The sequence below is a fragment of the Falco peregrinus genome, chromosome 14 (assembly GCF_023634155.1).
Source record: "Falco peregrinus isolate bFalPer1 chromosome 14, bFalPer1.pri, whole genome shotgun sequence".
Taxonomy (NCBI): Eukaryota; Metazoa; Chordata; class Aves; order Falconiformes; family Falconidae; genus Falco; species Falco peregrinus.
In genome coordinates, this window is record NC_073734.1 from 11,853,614 (window position 1) to 11,865,949 (window position 12,336).

The 12,336-nt window shown below is 37.9% G+C and overlaps 1 protein-coding gene across 3 annotated transcripts in view; it reads right to left on the reverse strand.

The window, feature by feature from the left end:
* Positions 1-12,336, reverse strand: part of CDH11 (cadherin 11) — a 247,215-nt gene that overhangs the window by 22,654 nt on the left and 212,225 nt on the right. The window lies entirely within an intron of this gene.

A 12,336-nucleotide genomic window follows, 5' to 3' on the forward strand; every position in this document is an offset into this window, starting at 1 on the left:
GCTGTAAAATTAGTTATTCTGTCCTGTTTAGTAAACACCTCTGGGTTTACATCCTTGTGCCAGGTGTAAATTTAACACCACAGCAAGCAGGCTGTGAGGTCACCTCTTTTGGCTGCTTTGTCTACAGAAATTTATGGATGCAACCAAATTCTACGTATTAAGGCCAGTTCAGTCTGCTTCATAATCGCCTTCTGTTAACCAACGATACTGCTGTCTGAGATGTAGTGTGGTATGGAGTCTCCTTTGAGCCAAATGGTCTTCAGTGCCATGCACAGGATACCTAATTACACTGGGCAAGTACAATTGCTATAGGGATCTATAGCATGAATAATATGCTCCAAGCAGAAATGAAATAGGAAGGTATGCTTAGGCAGCTGTGCATTGTTAAACCTGTTGTGAAAAATAAATAAATAATAATAACCTGCTTGCATTAATAGATTTTGGATGCACTTGAAAATTAAATTCACTGATAATTATTCATCATTAACATCACATAATGATCTCAATGATGAAAATAAGTAAACAAATATGACCATTATTCCCAAACTTCTCGATACTGTTATGTAAATCAGTAAACACTTTATAAAGATACTTACTTAACAATAATGGAAGAGCCAAGCTGATACATAAGCTGCTTATTATCAGCTATTCAAGAGTGAAGTGCTGGAAACAAAATCGTAATCACAAAACCATGCTTAATTTACTAATAAGTATTTAAAGCAAAAACTGTTTGCTACCTTTTGTTTTATCCTCTGCATATAAATGTACAGAGAGGAAGCCACAAGGCTAACATGTCTTCAAGATAATAAAAATATTTCTCATTCACTACTTGGGCTAAAAAGAAATCACTAAGTCTCTTTATGGTAATTGCTTCTGTTTTGAGTTATAATGTGAAAGGACTCCACGCAAGTCATACCAGGTTGGCTCTTTAGTAAGTGACCTACTGCTCGATAGGCTGCAATTAAGCTAGAGCTGCAGGCAGTGTGTCTCCCTGGCTTCCCTGTGCCCCTCTCGCCTTCTCCCTTCCTGAAGTTCACAGTCTCTGTCCAGTTACACAGCGGCTGCCACAGCAGTGAGCCCTCCAACTCCCATCGGCACAAGAAGAGCCAACAGAATAAATGAACAGGGTTCCACTGAACTTTATGAAATTACTTACATTCAAAACCACTACAATTTGGCTTTTTACAAACTATATTCCTCCTAAAAGGAAAGGTGCAGAAGACACTCTTAAAAAGTTAAAGCTAAAATAAACTTAATTAAAAGCCAAAGCAGTATTATTAACAACAACAAAGCCGTCTTCTATCTTCTTTTTTTTCCCCCAAATAATCTACTTAAACCCTTTCAAACATTTTAACATCAACTTGGCTGCTGAAAGCCTACAGTTTCCTACTTCTTCAAGCTGAAAATATGGAAAAACTGTTAAAGAACTTATAAAGAAATTCCTTTTCTCTTGTGGAAAAATACCTCATAGCCCTGTACCAGTGGAATACGGATCTGAAGACATTAGCTGCCGCAGCTGCCAGGACCGCTGCTCTGGTAAGCGTCCGCAAATTCTGTGTGCAGCACTTCTACCCAGGCACTGCACAACACTACACAGATAGCGAACTGTCAGAATCGTTTGCTGTGGATGTTTCTCGTCTTTTCACAAAATCAGTCTTGCAACTATCCTCAACATTATTGTTATTTCTGCACATGGATTATATTCCTCAATGACAGCAAAGCCATCTCCGTGGGCAATTGACCAAACTGCAACATCCTGATTTTTTCCATTGTTATCTAGAATTGCACAACATTTAATTTTGAAATCCTGTTTTCCTAAGAAATCTGTAAAAAATCTGCTTCCCACTTCTTTAAATGTAGTGGATGCCAGGTTTGAACTAAGATGGACTTTTTCTCATAAGGAAGAATTCCATTAACATATTTTAACTGCATACAAGCAAATGTTGGCAATTTTGGTACTGAATAATAGCTCTGCAGGGATAAAGGGAAAAAAGACTTAAGTGGCCACCACACAAGGTCAAATCACATCAGAAAGGCACATGAGTGCAATAAGATTCCCAAACATTGTCCGTGTAAGTTATCAGTTGAGGTATGCAGGACTGAGAAATGTTAAAACAGTGTCTAGTCACATACATGGTGAGGCGTATACACAGAATGTTCAGATGTAAGGAGAGATCTCTAAATAATTGCAAGAGCATGCTTTCAGGGCACTTGTACCTACATAGATGGTATGTCTATGTTCCACACTTGCAGTCGTTACTGAATTCTGGAAACTAAAAGCCAGCAAGTTTCAATTTTAACCTAAGTCTGTTCTTCTGCTGTTAGAAAATAAAATTCATCAATATTCCTAAAGAAGGTATGCTAGTCAACTAATTCAGAACACATCTGTCATCAACTTGAAAAACTGTATAACCATGCCCACAGACTATGGCACGGAGTAGAGCCAGGGTCTTGACTCCTCCAACACATCGCCTCCGCTGCCCTTGCCCTGAGACCGCAGAGCTCCCAATGCGCAGCACAGCCCAGCAGAGGTGGTGCGACAGGCTTACCCCTGCTCTGACAGGCTAAGCTAAAATGTCAGTCTGCTCTACAAAACTTCACGCACAAATCTGAATGACTGTTCACGGATGACTAATAGATAAAACTAAAGAGCCAGCAAACACTGTTCTAATGACAAGACCAGTCGCGGAAGTGAAGTCTAGCCAATTTTAAATTTCTTTCATCATATTTATAGCAAAAATAATCCCAAACAATCATGATGACTTCCTGTGGGCTATTAAATGACCATATGCCAAATTACAATAGACGAAACAATTTTTCTAATTTGTCTAGGCCATAACTTCTGGATGATACATTAAAATAGCAATTGTTCTCAGGAATACACTTGGCAGAAAGCAGTCAAGAGCACAGCGTAGCAATATAATAATGGATGATTATGTTCTGAAATGTTTTGCAAAAGTATCAAGTAAATATAGTAAACTCCCAGACCAAATGAGATTTTAGCTGTAATTAGAATTAGCTGAAAAGATGAATGATCTATTTTACAATAATTTTATCATCAGACAAGGAAATGAATAGTTTTTTAATGACAGAATAAATATTGTATCATATTAGTTCTGGAGTTAAGAGTGCCTGAGATTTGGGCATAAGAACGGAGAGGTGGGCACAGCTGGCTGAGCCCCCGGTGCCTGTGGAGGGAGAGACCCACTGCAGCCAGGCAATGCCCCCAGCCCTGCAGGGGCCCTCCTCCCTGTAATCAGGCATAGCAAAGCTAACAAGAATCTGGGCATTTTTGTGCTTTTGGGATAGGGCTGTTCTGAGCAGCCTCAGGGCTCATACTCCTGGTTTAACTTAAATGGTTAGCTAAAAGTCTCTTTCTTCCTTGAATACTGTAATTGAGGTCATGAAAAATAAGCAGTTCACATGGAAAGAAGGTAGGAAAAAGATTTCCAGATCAAATAATCAGTCGAGTCCCACTGAGCCCATACTGGTCAATCTTCAGGATGTCTAATGAATTTAACTACTTCGGGAGTTTTTAGTAAAGTACATGAATTGAGGGATGTGGAATAGTTTTGTGCACAACTGTTTCATTACTCGTGCATTGGTGAACATATGCATCGCAGTGTAAAAGCAGAAGTTCAGTCTAGCAGGTATTTTTATCCTCTTGTACACTGCTGCATTCAAAATACCTGATACCTGATGCCCAAGTATTTTCAAGAAATACATACAAATTAATATAAAAATGTTTTTTAAGGATCCTAGTTCTTGCTGCAGAAAGCTATTCAGCCCTAACCAGTTTAGTTTCACACATCTTGATAACCTAACATTTGGTTTTAATTTTTTTTTCCCCTGTTTAACAAACTTTGTTCTCTTCCCTTGACTCATTTCAAGAAAACAGTACGTAAAGGTAAACAAATAGCCTGGTCCCTTTTGTTTATGAAACAAGATAAAATAAGAACAAGTACCTTCCACATTTAAAATTAAATTAAGTTATTCTCTTGATTACTTTTTGATTTTAAACTGTTCTGCATTATCAGATCAATCTCTGAATACTTTTTAGCTTAAACTCACTATACAACATACTTGTGGAAAGGAAAGGATCTCATTTTATTTACATGAAATAAAATTATGCAACACATCAAGATCTGCTATACAACACATCTGGTTTCCATGACACAGATAGCAAAGCCAGTTCTTAAAATAAATCCTTTAGTCCTGAAAAATGCCAAGCTTTCTGTGAGATACCCTATATCTGGACAAAACTGGAATTAGGATTATTGCATTTTTCCACTGGAACTAGAGTATGCCTGATTTTTCCTTGACAGAGCTACTTACATGATACGCAGAATTGAGAGAGGTACAACACTGGTGTATCATCATTTGCAAGGTCTACTTTAAATGGAATGAGGCAATGTCAGCTTTTTTAACTTTCAGCTGCACCCCAGCTGTTAAGGGCTTTCTGCATGTCTTTTCAGTCAGGAAATCAGCCCATTAGGAGATGGAGTTCTGTTTCTCCAAACGAACCACTTATCCCAGGACAGCTCTGGGACATAGAGATCTATTCATACACCAGCAGAGCTCCCTCCCAAAGTACCAGGACCGTGGCCCTTACCCATCGCATACAAAAGAGGAAAATTAAAAATGAAAGGACTTAATATATAGCAAACTGACTTTATGAATATGACTAACCCCATGAGACTAGTCATGTATATATGTATCTACTGGGAATCAAGCATTAAAGGCCCATATGCAGTAGCCTAATGTAAAACATTTTGTTTAAATGACAAGAGCTCTGACTTCTGATATAAGAAAAGATTTTCATGCTGTGTAAGTAACTGGTAAATCTCATTCTTCCCAATGTGCAATTCTAAAACAGACCGCCAGAAACTAACACCCCGTGAGCCCTTCTGAAACACTGAATCTTCTTGCTGAAGCATATTTCAGGTCTCACTGGAGTGAACAGCAAACAACCCTCATCTGAATGCAAATTGATATAAAGTCTTTTGTGTCATTCACAAAATATAATTAGCCTTATGAGACAGAAGTGTTTAGTCAAGAAAAGGAAATTTTTCATATTTAAAGATATTTGGGAAAAAAAGTCTTTTAGTTATTCCACTGAATGCTGAGAACCTTATACTCCCCGAGTTCATACTCTGCTGTTTTGCACAGGAACACAATGCAATTGTAAAGGATTATAAGCAGAGGCTGCAATTCTGCAAAGTATATATATATAACTTTATATATGGTGTGCAAACAGCCAAGGTACTAGGGGTATCCTACTACAGAGGGATTCTAGGTCATGGCAAGATTTGTATGTACTAAATACATAAATAAAATCTTTGCAGAAGTGGTGATTCTCATCTTTAGCAATAGAAGTTGCTTTAAAAATGCTAAGTTTTGTAGAATCCTATTCTGAGTTCTGTAGAATCCTATGAAAGGAAATCTTAATCCTTTGCATTTTTAAATTATGTTTTATAGCACTGTATTGGATTACTGAGATGTTTAAAGCCAATAATCCCCAGCTGCTCCAAACAATAGGTTTTGAAATGTAGCCATATTTTCCCGTAGCAGCTTTGAGACTCAGTATTAGGAAGCCATAGACAAAACCATAAAATGATGCCTCTTTGAAAATAGAAGTCATTTTGCAGGGAAGAGGAAGAAAAATAACCTCCTGACTAATGTGATGCGATATATCCTTCAGTATCCACCTCTGAAATCATCATGGAAGGAAAGTATTTTCATCAGGCTTTGATTTAATTTGTACTCATTCAAGATGACTGAAATTGCTGTTTGGTGTGCTTCATACAAAGCAGTAGAAAGTAGGAAGACAACTTCGTACATTATGAAGTGAATGACATAGAAATAAGCCTGAGAGAGTGATATTAAAAGGCTTGGGAAATGAAAAATGGCTGTAAACAGAGTTTTACATTTACTTGCTGCCCTGGGGAGATCCACTTAAGATAAATGTGACAGAGGCTGTCTGTTTTTAAGCATAAACTCTACGGGAAAACAACTAGCACAAGAAAGGTAGTCTTATTAAAGAACGTGGTGATTGATAGAGTCATTTAAAGTAATGACTAAACTCTTGGTAGAGTTTATTTTAAATAGTAATTGTGTTCTTGTGCACCTCAGACAAAGTGGAATTCTCATAATTTCCTGTATACTCAAAGGCCAATATAGCCACAGCCTACGTCCATGCTAGTTTCAATATAGTTTGCTATTATTTAAGTGGCTATAAGTGACACCCTGAGGAAGAAATAAAGGACAACTAAAGTCACCTTACATCCAACTACAAATGCTGTACTTACATGCTAAGCCAACCTTAAATATATTTTTTTCTTTAAGAATTTATACTTATGAATAGCTAAATACCACTTGTGCTGTGACTGACAGTCTTTTTGGTTTATGCCAAAAGCGAGACAGAAAGTCACAATTAAACAGCGATAACTGAAAACCTATCAAAACCTAATGACTACAGCCAGGCCTCAATCTGTGGTGCTGTACTTACAGCTTCATTTCTAGAGGCAGCTTCAGCAGTGCTGCTGAAATTCCCAACTATTATAAGCATCTTGTGTGGTCTTTATATGACTAGTGTCTTCCTCTACAAAACTTTCCACTTTGAATATAATTCTACTAGACTACTCGACCTGCCAGTCCCTTTCAATTTGGTCTCCCTCAAGTAGGAAAGCTTCTGATAAAAGATTGCCACTTCGGAAGCACATGCAAACCACCCTGAAGCAGTTTGTTTAAGGCTAGTAACCATTGTGACTCTCATTTAGAGAGGTTCACATAATTAGATTCTCTATAACACTTATCTTTATAAAACTTGACAAGTTAGTGAATTACGAAGAGTCTCTTTTTTCAAATAAATTTGCTAGAGAAAGAAAGGTGAGAGCTACATTTCTAATCAAAGAGCCTTCTCCTTTTCTCAGTTTTCTTGGAGCTGCAGAGGGAAGAGTTCAGATCCTTCAGCCATGAACATGTAAGGTTCTTTTTGATGGTTTGCTCAACTGTTCCAGTTTAGTGCAAATTTCTTCCATAAAGAGCATAAAAGCCACTTTGAGATTTTCTGAATGAAAAACTGAATCAATAATTAATTTTTTCATAGGCAGAGATTGTCTGTGAAGAGACCTATTTTGGCTCAATAGCATGAAATAGTAACATCAGAATACTCAAACACATTCCTAATACAGTGTCAGTAGTTCTAATAAAGGAGACCACCACTGTTTAAGTACCTAATGGGAGGCTACAGCTGAAAGGACCAAAACTGCAACTTTAAATTATTATCTACAATCCAGTAAATCACAAGATTGTAATTCAAACAATATTTGCATAAATATCATCTGAGATGTCTGGTTGTAAGCAGTCACCATAGAATATTTCCATTAAACTTAAAAAACAAACACAAAGAAAACACCACCTACACTAGACACAACCTTCCCTCTGGCTTCCTGTGCAGCCTGACCTGCTTCGACTACTAATCAGAGAAACTATGCATTTTCAGTGTTCCAAAGCTATAAGGACTAAGACATAATTCCCAGTATTATGCAAAATAATGCATTATCCCAGAAACGCAACAAGAGGTGCTAAGGTGATGCAATTAGATGCTAAGCGTATAAATAGCACAAAAAGATAGGCTTGTCAGCTTGCAATTAAAATTTGTTTTTCATGCAAATGATACATTTGCAGAAAAGGGCAAATGGTTCAGCATATTTTGCATGAACGTAACTCATTGTGAGTTAAACCTGTTCATTACATACCTCTAACTGATCATATGAAACACTAATACATACCAGAGATCATGGATTGGCGCTATTTCTGACCTGTAAACAGAGATACTGCAACAAAACACTTCATTTCTGTTCTTCTGATAGAAGCCATTAACAACAGCAGCTTTAAGGCAATGCCTTCCTACAGTAGGAACAATGTCTGGCACCATGAAATCATGCAGTAGGGGCAAAATTCAAATACCTCAAACCTATAGCTGCTCTTGCACAAAAGCTCTAGTTTCAGAAAATGATGTTCCACAGAAAGCCGGTCATAGGAAATTGGCAAAAATAGACATTTGTTTAATTAGATTAATGTTACTCACAGCTGAATCCAAGGATCAGCTGGAATCAGATGTATCCTGGAAGTGCATTGTATGGTTTGGAGATACAAATACCCTAACTTTTGCCACCATTTCCCTGATGTCAAGGGTAAGTCTTGACCTTAAGAGTGCAATAATCAGGACTTGTAGCATATATCTGCACCTTAGATCACCAACACCTTTTTTAACAGGACAGTATAAAAGCACTTGAGCGTGAATGAACATGTGTGTGCAGTCAGGTAAAGCTTTAACTTCCAAATCAATAACGGATAGTTTTCTCCCTAATTAAGACCAATTAAATGTTACTTAAAAATGAGCTTGTGAAAGAGGAAAACCACCTGACACTTGGTAGAACTGCTGGATTAAAAACAGTCTATTTCTTGGATGGAATGACCTTAATATGAGACAAATACAGGGGAAGGGATTTATATTCATAGGAGAAAAACAGAGTCCAGTAACAATAACAAAAACAATTAACACACATGAATATATATATATTCACACACACATATATATATAAAAAGACTGAAATCTTTGGTCAAAAGAATAGGATAAGGCATTTTTTCCCATTAAATATACCCTTACATTCAGCAATATTTCCTACCAAAATGCTCTTTTCAAAAAGTTGCCAGGGTGATATCACTATTTCAATCCAACCAATTTCCTTTGAAGTCTCCCATAATGGTAATGAAATAAATTGCTCTTGCAGTAATTACGTTTTTTCTGGAAAGGGAACTATTAGGGTGAAGAGAGAGATGAGAGTCTGTCACCAAACATAATCTTTCTAAATACATTGGTACTTGTTACACTTACTGGAATAAGAATGGAATACTTAGAAACTTTGGACCTTCCCAGTTTTTGTAAAGGAAATGTCAACTTCACAGTTGAAGTAAGAAACAAACTAAAATCACTGCTGACAGTCCTGGGAGTGCATAGAGAAAGAAAATGGAAGTTGTGTCAATAGAAAGCTTTTAAAGACCATATGTGTTAAGCCCAAGAGAGCTAGCATGAGCTAGGAGCCCAAATTATATGTTGAAGCAAGTAGCTGGTGGACAAGTTGAAGGTGACTGAAAGCCCAAGACTAATGAGCGAGTGTATTGTATAAAATGGCACTCTCCATGCGAGCACAAATACATCATGCTTGCAAGAGCACGAGGCTTTGGAAACCAGGTTACTATAGTTCTGTTAAGAACATTCTGTGTATGGCAATTCGTCAGATCAAATACCTCTCATCTCTGTGAATTTTATCATCTTTGATAGAGAGAAATGAGGCTTTCACAGTTCCAAGTAGTTTCAAATTACATAACTTTATGTTTCATCTGTACTTTTCCTCTTGTTTACAAATCAGGCTAAAATCATTAGTTGCAGCGTGTTGAGTGTACCAGGAGGTTTGTTTATGTTTTTTCCTCACTTTGCTCTCCCTGTCATTTGTTGAAAATTGCCATATACTTGCCAAGCAACCTGTAGCATCCACTGATTTAACCATCAGAACAGGTGCCATAACCCTCTACCTTGTTCTCCAGTCTAGCCTGATATCTCAGACTTCACAGAATTTATATCGTACTTTATATAATACTGATGCTCGCTGATTTTGTTCACATTACAAAGAATCTGGAGTTTTTCATTTAAAAACCTATGCAAAACTTCATTTCTTTGTGTATAATAATAGAATACTTTGCTTATTTCTTTGCATATAATGCTGAACACTTCCATCTTCCTTTTTCCTTCAAATCACTTTGGTAAATAACATAAGGTTACATAAGACTAACCCATACAGATTAGTATTTGAATTTCTTTATGGAATCTTTACAGTATCACATCCAAGGATAGTGATACAGTGCTCTTCTACAATGCTAACCCTATATTTTCTTGCCACTCCAAAGGCCAAAAGACAGTGTTTTCAACTTAAAAACTCACAAGAGTGAGCAAAAGGAAAAGGAATGATTTGGTACTACTTGTACTTCACCTACAATCAAAAATAGCTTCCTGGAAATGCAGTGGTCAGAGAGAATAAAGCACCAGACAGGCACCAGCTGGAGAAACTGGATCTGGGGATTCGTCCAAGAACTGGGAACACATCTTTCTGAACAGACAGGCATGTTTCTTGTTCAAATGTAATGGCTGTCAGGGTAAACACTGCCTTAACATGTTTTGTTGTTTTTTCTAAAACTTTTTGTGCCAATTTTGTGGACACCTTCTGGCTTAAGCTTCAGTGAGTGAGCCTAACCCGAAGGATGATAAATACATATTATAAAGCAGGGAGAACTCATCATGAAGGTCATAGGCAGGCACTTATGCTATGCTATTTGTAAACACAGCTATAACTAAACCCAACTATAATATGTAACACGAGTGATTATGTAAGAATAAGACTGCCAATATGAATGTTTAGTAAATGCATATTTAATAATAGAATTTAATTAAACAGCATAAAAGTAATTTTCCATATGCAAGATGAAATCGATAAAATTTCAGAGATTTGCCAGCCAGTAAAAGTGTTGCCATTGTTTGCAACATGGCAAGGGCTGCTTGTGAAGCTGACAGCACAGGCGTTAGGACTCGTTCGTTAGGCTTCATGGGGACTTGTTCCAGCCTGCCTGGGGCTTGGGTTTAGTTAACTTACGTGGCTGTAACAGGTTATCTAGGGACTAGGTGACTACTGCCTGATTTGTTTTAACTTTTTGCTTAGCTTTAGGTGGCTGTGTGTTGTAATGCAGTTGGTTAATGTATATGGAGCTTCAAGCACCCTGTACTAGTGGCAGCTGTCCCTGCCCTTGGCAGGGGCGTTGGAACTGGATGATCTTTATCCCTTCCAACCCAAACTGTTCTGTGATTCTATGATATGTATTGTAATGAACAGATAACAATTCACTATTCCATATAGAACGCAGTACCTATGACCCCTGAATAAAATGCAGCATAGATACAGACATGGGGTGATATAAGGAGATTTGAAAGCCCAGGTACAAGAGGATAGTGGAGGCCCTAGGGCTGTAAACTGTTCACCAGGGGTCAGCTACTGGCTATTAAAGAAAGCAACCTTGGAAGCTGCACAAAACCAGGTTTAGAGATAACGCAGAGAACAAAGGACAATATTCAATATACATAAAAACACACCATTGACAGTAAAACTGGATGTAACGCGGAACTACAGACCAAGGAAGAACATGCACGGTGTGGAGATGTGCAGTATAATGTAACAAAAATTACTCCAGGTGGGTATCAGAGCGAGGAGGAAGAAAGAACCACCATTGTATTGCTCTGGGATGCAAAGGTCCTGCATCCCCATCCCTGCCTGAAGATGTCTGCCTGAGAGGCAGTGACGTGTGACACCTGTGAAAGGGTAGATACTAGAAAGTTTCTGTATATCACTTTTCACTGTATGTAACTTGTATAAGAGCTCAACATGGATGAACTAATAATTCTTTGGTTAGACTGTTAAGACTTTACAGTACATTCTTGGCTTTACATATACCTTTCATTCCTTTGGCCTAAACAAGCTCCACAAGCTGTAGCGTAATAAACTGATGGAGACTTCAAGCAATGTAGTCTGAAACCTGGATGCAGCACACCAGTAACTGCTCACAGGCAAAGTATTTCAGTCTAACAAAAGACAATGTTGTCAAACGTGCGAGCAAGCTCACATTAGAGAAAATGGAGTTTCTGCTGAAAGGAGGTAACAACATGTGGGGAGCAGAAGTAACCTGGATAAATAACTGGGCCAACGGAACATCAAACTCTGCTTAGGAAAGCTGGTTTTGACAGTCATTAAAAAAAGCCATTATCATTCTAGCCTTTGCTGGGAAGTTTTCCCACTTAAACATTTAATTGGTCTTTGCATTTGTTAAATGAAAACACTCTTTAAGCAAATCAAATAATTACAGATCTACAGGGAAAAAAAGGTCATTCCATTTGATGCAAGATTTCTTGAATACACAACTATCATATTATTCTGTTTATCCTGCAAGCAGCAAAGTAGCAGTAACCACTGGGTCACTAGCTTTACTGTGAAACAGCACAACACAGCCTTTGTTGAGCTTTCCTTGGGGTGAGTCATTGTGACTCACTGAAAGCGTATTCCCTGGGATGGGGCTGTTCTCCCCTGTGTCTTACGCAGGGCAGAGAGGGAGAGAAGATGGAAGCGGTACCTTTGGACATGTAACCAGAAGAACATGGCAGTGAAGTTTGCAGTTAGTACCTAGTCTTGAAATAAACAGCTCATTAGTGAGTGCTAAATGTTCATGCAA